Genomic DNA, 7,999 nt, shown 5'->3' with positions numbered 1-7,999 from the left:
TATATATATATATATATATATATATATATATATATATATATAGGGTGACCCTCCTCCCAAAAAACGGGCCCAAACTCTAATTAGGCCTCGTTTCTTAGTGTTTTGTCCGAATGAAATGAAACTTTGGTCATAACTAGTTTATTATATTCAAAACATCACATCAAAACACTAGGGTCTTTGACCTTTTTTTTCCGTTCTACAGCATATGCTCTAGATGGCCACCATTTAGCTTTTGTTTTTTTTGGTCACCCTGTATAACACAATATCAACATGATAGGCTAAACAAATAGTCTCCTATTGAGTATTATTCATACAAAGACGATTTTGTAGTCTGTTAAGACAAGAAAGGTCTTATTTTGATGAAGGTAGAAGATTGCTTCAGGATTTAAGCACTGTCTGGAGCGGTAGTATGAACCAATCAGTTTTTTCAGCGACCTTAGGAACAGATTGGCAAGTGTCGGGCAGTGTGTCTTGAGGGTAGTGTTAGAGAATGGAGATATATATATATATATATATATATATATATATATATATATATATATATATATATATATATATATGTATATATATATATATATATATATATATATATATATAGAGAGAGAGAGAGAGAGAGAGGTGAATTATAGTGTAGACACGTTGACCGGAAGTAAAAGAACAGCTGATTTGATTGCGTGTGAGTAATGTGATCAGATTAGCTGAATCGTTGAGATTTGATTTGGACTTAGAAGACAACGGACGGCTTCCCATTGTCTCCTCCTCTTCACTGGGGGGGGTGAACGCTGACGTGTGTAGAAGAAGAACCCACACAGGCCGATTTCACTTTCCACCTTCTGCAGGACATCTAGGAAAAGTGAAGTAAACTATAGAACTAATTCCTTGTCTTGGAGTGATTGAATCTTCATCCAAAAACAGGTATCAAGTCTCCCTCCAGGACGAGAAATTCCAGATGGTCCAAAATCGAAGAAGCAGAGGTAGGTTCTGAAAATACATGTCACTCACATACGATTCCCTTTATGATACAACATAAATATATAAGATAATCAAACACTCAACACTTTATTATAGAGCAACAACGTAACAGTAGGGTATAAACGCCAGGCAGATATAACATGATGACTATATACTGTAAAGAGCCAGTACGGCTTGGAAAGAGTTATCACACGCGTTTCCGTTTTAAATGTTGAAAACATGAAAGATGGAATGTTTTGACCTCAATTATACTTTTGATGTTCGTCCATATATGACGTGACCGGATAGACGCCATTTTAAAAACATAAAATAAAAAATAATATAAAAGAGAAGAAAGGGATAATTAATTTTAATGATGGTAATTGAATGCGGGCATGCGCACTGGCCACTTGACCTCAGTCTAATATTTTACCGTCGTTTAAGTGAAGAAAGAAAAAAAAATTGAGCACTAAAAGCAAATAAGTATTCGTAATAAGTAGTCACTGTAACGGTTGTTGTGAATATGGATTATCTCCCCTTTGATAATCCAATCTATAAAAGCAGTACATTTCCGCTTGCCAAGTAGACAAGTAGTTAAATTGAATAAAAGATTACTAGTCGGAATCTCTTGTTCTGTTTTTCATTTCAACGGTGTTATTATTTTTAAAATGGACCACACGTTGTATGCAGAGTGTATATGACACTAATTATGGCGGAATTTTCCACCCCCATAGCAAATAATAACAGTAAAAACTTGTAAGATAGTCATCTTATAACATGCATAGCAATAACATACTGAATTTTCAAGAGTCTACGACAATTTTAAATGCTTGTAGAAAAAAAATTCTGGAAACTTATTTAAGGTCCTTCGTAGTCTATCCACTCCTAACACTTGTAATCGCACTAACCCTAGAATGATATTATGCATCCATCGTATCATTATAATATGTATTATCTCTCCAAGCAACACATGTCTTCAACCCTTACTGGCTAGGTTACATTTACATACATTATCACGTTGAGTATGCATGCCTGGTTGACTCTTCTCTTTGTCGACAGTGATGACGCTCTGCTGGATAGTAATAACAGAGGTTCTATCCATTCTTAACTCTTGCAATTACACTAGCTTGATGCGATCTAATAATACCATTAAGATAACAGAACTTCATAACATTCTTAATTGCATTTATATTAATTTATTTATTGCGGGCTATTATTCTCATCTTCATTAGTTGTTGTTTTATGAGGTTTCGGCCAACTATTCCTCTGGCCTTCGCCAGGTGGTAACCGCGACGGATAGGAACTTCGTGGCTCGTGTCGTAGTTGATAGAGACGTTGAATTTATACGGTTCCAGATGAGCATTGTCTGGAGATAGCGGTTTCAATCCTACCCAAAGCCGGCCAGGGGCTTACTTGGCCAAAAACGTGGTGAGACAACAACAACAACAACTACGGATGGTAGTAATTGCTTAGAATGCAGTTAGGAGATTCGAAGTTCCTATCCCTCGCGGTTACCACCCGACGAAGGCCGGAGGAATACTTGGCCAAAATGTCGTGAAAACAACAACAACTAATAAAGATGAGAATAATAGTCCGCAATAAATAAATTAATATAAATAATACTTATCTCAGTAATAAATCCAATTAAAAATAATATATATTCTCAATTGCCTTAACATGTGACCTCAGTCTGTGACTGTATATATATCCTAATACTACTAACTACTAACTAATTACTAACACAATACCTCTAATCCATCGTTTCAATGTGACCATACTAGTGAAGTCTCCTATTCTGTATATATATATCCTAATACTGCAAAAGTTTAATCTTCTCTGAACTCATCAGCTCTAAGCCTTTTTTAAGACTGACATTGCACACCCATAGTATCTTATAATTTATCTTCATGCAACGCATGTCCTCAACCCTTACTGGCCAGATTTCACTTCCATACCTAGTATACCCATGTGTATAAACTTTTATTTTGGGTGACAGTGGTAGACCTATGCTGGTTAGGAATGATATAATGCCCTTTATAATTTACAAACTGATGTATTTATCGAAGGAAACTGAAGAATTTCTATAATAAAAAAAAAAAGAAATTTCAGAATCTGTTATAACACGCTGAAAGAGATTTTTTTTTTTTTCAAAGAAATAATATTTTTTTTTTTAACAAAAATTTTCGGCTCCATGAGTCTCCCTCAGGGTAAAACATTTTTTTTTTCTTTTCATTGTTGAGATCTTAGATTGTTGCCGAAGATTGCCGATTTCTTCCAGTCTTGTCGGAGAAAATTTCTTTTTTTAATGTAGAATATGCTATGCGTGTATAAATATTGAAACCAATTTTACTGAAACAAATGATTGAGATTTCTTGGGTTAGTAGATGTAGAACAGTTGAGGTAGCAGGTCCAGTTCAAAGGTCAAGGCCAAGGAAGACATGAGAAGAAGTGATCCAAATGAACCGGCGAGAAAAAATAGATACATGATGAGGATGAAGAAACAGAACACTGATTGTTAAGAAGAATTCGGAACCCGACCCCCTCTTCCCCCTTGCTTTCGCTGCTTTGAGAAGAAGCCAATGTTTCGTCGTGAAAGAAACACGAACGCAATTTCAACGTCGTTTGCTCTCAACTCGAACTTACGCGACTAAAATAGGGATTACTTCCCGGAGAAAAACTATAGACAATCTTTCAATGTCTTAAAAAAACAAAGTATACAATATACGAAATCGATACACAAAATCAACATACAAAATCGATATAACAAGATAAATGTACAAACACTGTTTATAAAAATCATAATCTTTCAAATTTATTCAAATTTTCGAAAAAAATAAGAGTTTTTGATTTGATTATCCCTAATGTTTTTCTTTTGTTTTTTTAAATTACATTTTCACCCAAAACAAGGCACAGTGCCACTTTGATGTAGGGGGCTACTATCAGGGACCTACGTTCCAGGGGTACTATGTAGGGAGTTTAGAAGCAAGATGTCTGTTCACATTACACTTGAACTTCTGCATGTCAGTAAAGTTGGGCAAGCAGGAAACCGGAAGAGAATATACCATATATTTCGGCATATAAGACGACCCTTAAAGCTAATAAAATCATCTTTAAAAATCAATATTTCATAAGATACTGGGTGTTGCAATCTCTAGCCTACGCTAAACAAACATGGTTTCGTGATTTAGCAATCGTCTTATACAACCGATATATGAGAAATTTATTAAAATTTGCTCCAATTTTGTACCTCGTCTTATCTGACAGTCGCCTTATACGCCAAAATATATGGTACATAATTTGTATAGGAGGTGACAGTGGTCAAGAGGTTAATGACACAGACTGATGACCTAAGTGTTCCATTTCGAATCCAGCTCATTCCTCAAAATCACTTTCAATTAGGATGTTGGCAACCTTCACGTGGTTACTCCTGTAAATACCAGATGTATTTCTAGAAAATAATTCTGACTAGAAATATACCAGGGAAACCAATGGCAACAATAGGATCTTTGGATTCATACAATCTGTTGATTATTCATATTCCTGCGTATGTGTACAATTTCAGTATGTAAGTCGTCAGTAACAAAAGAAGAAGAAAATAAAAAAGAAACACTATGTTTGTAAAATTTCTTAATTGTTTATATTGTGATGTCCACCTTGCGGATAACAATGAACTCTTCCACTTACTATAAAGGTATATATCTGCATTATGCACACTTGGAAGATAAAGATATATTGGAAGTCGGACTGACGTATAACCACACCCTGGAATTTATATTTAGTCTTAGGTACAGATAGATAATACGGTAAATAGCATTTGTTGTAGTTAAACGAGTGTCTGGTGTGAATGTTCTACATGGGGAGGGGCATAGATAGAAACTCTTTCGAGCACCTGGCATGAAAATAACAATAGCGAAAGAATAGACTCGCTACGTTTCTTCTGTGAAAAAGAGGAAGTAGGATGAAGAAGAGGGTCCCTCCCACAAGATTTCAAACTCTGGCAAGGCAGGAAAGGGTTTTCTTGGCAACTCCTCCCCAGATGTGGCATCACTACTCCATCTTAGAATGTACTTGGCTCTTATACAGGTAGAGGACTGCGTATGGAATAAGATACATTTTGGAGGGACAGGTTATTCAACCATTTTTCCAGCGATTACGGTAACAAATCTGACGTAAGTATTTCATTTTAAGTCAGGAGGGAAGGTCAGACCTAGAAGCTTGTCAAAGCAGAATGCTTCCTAAAGGCGACTTTCGTTTATTTTAACTGGGGTCAAGTGCGGATCAAAGCGCTTGTGGTGAAAAGATAGTTTTAAATTATGATTAAGTTATCTAAAATGTAGGAAAATCGTAACTTACTTAGCTGGTATGTACATGCTTCAAACGGTAGGTCGGGTAAGAATAAAAAAGATAAAAAGATGGTTGGTTGTTTTTTTTTTGTTGTTTTACGGCATATCAACCCTTTTCAGGTTATTTAATGCCGAATCCAAAGATTTTGAAGAAAAATGTTTTAATAGAATATGTTTGTTGTTTTCAAGGCGGTTTCTATTTAACCCATAGTTGGGACCCTAACAGGTACTACCACTCCGGGTCAGAGTGGACCTGAGAGCAATGGCAATTAAAGGGTGACTCCACACTCCCTAAGGCCTGCAAGCTGGGGCCCTCACCATCGGATATAGTTTAAGATCATATCCAGGACCGAAAGATAAAAAGAAGAGCTAAAATGACGACACCCAGTTGGTTTTATGTTGACGGTCACGTGAGCGACGAAGATTGTCGCCGTTTCAATGCAAATGAGACAGGCGAATTAAAACAAATGTGAGGCGAACAGGGGGACAAGTGGGAAGAAGGCGTGCTACGTTAGCAGTGTCAGAAATTTCGTGAAAATAGTGAATAGTTCCACCCCATCTTTCCAAGCTTATAACTCATCGAAAAATGTAATTCAAGCCCTAATTTTTTTTTTCAATTAAAGGAGCAAGGACCAAGGTTTTATTAAAAAAAAAAAAAAAAAACAATGTGTTTTAAAAAAAAAAAAAAAAAAGGTTTTAAACTTCGGACTTTACAGGTAAATTTCTAAAAAAGGCATTTTTTTTTGTTTTAAATTTGAATATATTATTTATTGACCTTTTCTCTTCAATTTGTGATATATAAAACTATTAAACATAAATTAATTATTTACTTTTTAATAGACATTTCAAAATGAGAGGCGTGAATTATTCGACCCCCTGTCTTTCCAAGCTTATAACTCCTCGAAAAATGTAATTCAAGCCCTAATTTCTTTTCAATTAAAGGAGCAAGGACCAAGGTTTCATTAAAAAAAATAAAATAAAAAAAAATAATGTGTTTTTTTTTAAAAAAAGGTTTTAAACTTCGAACTTTACAGGTAAATTTCTAAAAAAGGGATTTTTTTTGTTTTAAATTTGAATATATTATTTATTGGCCTTTTCTCTTCAATTTGTGATATATAAAACTATTAAACATAAATTAATTATTTACTTTTTAAGAGAAACTTGAAAATGTGTGACACTTACACAAATGGGGGGGGGGCATGAATTAAAAAAAAAACGTTTGTCTAAAATATTATATTCGGTTTATTGGAAAGAACATAAAATTTCACATTGACCCTGAAAATATCGTAAAAATAGAATCAATAGAAAAATTTTGATAGATTTTTAAAGTTTAAAAATTGAAAAATATTGAGTTCGGAAAATTCATTACTGTTTTTTTTTTTTTTAAATATTTCTATTACTTTTAAAACAACTGTAATAGTTTATTTTGGAAGCATAATCCCTAAAGAAAATAAATAACCCACTTTTAACAGAGAAATTACGAGATTTTTATATTTTATTCGCAGTTTCGTGTTAGGGGTGTCAAAAATTCCTACAAAAATTCTGATACTGCTAGTGCTACATACATAGTCGTGTGCAAGTCAACTTGATAGAGTCTCGATTTTTGGAGTTAAAAGTTTTGACAATAGAGTGTCGAGTTTTGGAGTTATCTAAAATGTAAGGGGAATCGTAACTTACTTCAAAGAGTCGGTTATGTAACTAAATATATAAATAAATAAATAGAAAGAAAAACTGAAATGGCGACACACAGGTGGTTTTATGGTTGACGGTCACGTGAGCGATGAAGATTGTCGTCGTTTCTATGCAAATATGACAGGTGAATAAGAACAGACGTGAAGCGAATAGAGGAAACGAGTTGGAAGAAGGCGTGCTACGTGTGTAGTCGTGTGCAAGTCAATTTTAAAGAGTGTCGATTTTTGGAGTTGAAAGTTTTGACAACAAAGTGCCAAGTTTTGAAGTTAAGAGTCTTAACATCTGTGTATCGAATTTATTCCGAGAAATTGTTACTTTCACCATAATTAGTCGACCATAATCGACCCCAGATGTGGGAACGATACTCTTTTTAAGTTGGAATCCGTACATACGCTTTTGAAAAAAAAAACAACAAAAAAAAACAAAAAAACAAACAAACAAAAAACACCTGCAAACTACAAAACCTTCAACAATAGACTTCACAAATATCTTTTTACACATCTTAAATAGTCACCCATTTAGTACTGACCAGGTTCAACGTTGCTTAAATTCGGGGATCCAACGGGAACCGGTGTGTCAACGTGATTATGCCTACATACGCTTTTGAAAAAAACAAAACAAAAAAAAACAAACAAACAAACAAACAAACACATGCAAACTACAAAACCTTCAACAATAGACTTCACAAATATCTTTTTACAAAGCCTGAAAATGTAATTGTTGGCTAACGACCGACAGAGCAAGAAATAGACTTTGGTCTCTTGAAGGATGGATAATCTATTTTAATGGGATGAAGGGGTTATACGTCTCTGTAGTGTTGCGAACATAAAAAAAAAAACGAAAATGCAGTTTGATGGGGTTGGTAGGAGGAGGGGTTGTGGATAACAGGTCGACGCAACAAAGAAATGTGCTGGTCTTTGGTGCATAGAAATATACAGGATGCGTCAGAGAACGTACTCATACTTCAGGTAACGATGACACCTTTATTTATAAACATAGAATGAAGACAAAAG

Source organism: Euprymna scolopes, chromosome 40, assembly GCF_053919585.1.
Source record: "Euprymna scolopes isolate OS-2025 chromosome 40, ASM5391958v1, whole genome shotgun sequence".
Classification (NCBI taxonomy): Eukaryota; Metazoa; Mollusca; class Cephalopoda; order Sepiida; family Sepiolidae; genus Euprymna; species Euprymna scolopes.
The sequence above is the reverse complement of the archived record's forward strand: the minus strand, read 5'-3'. Positions refer to the sequence as shown.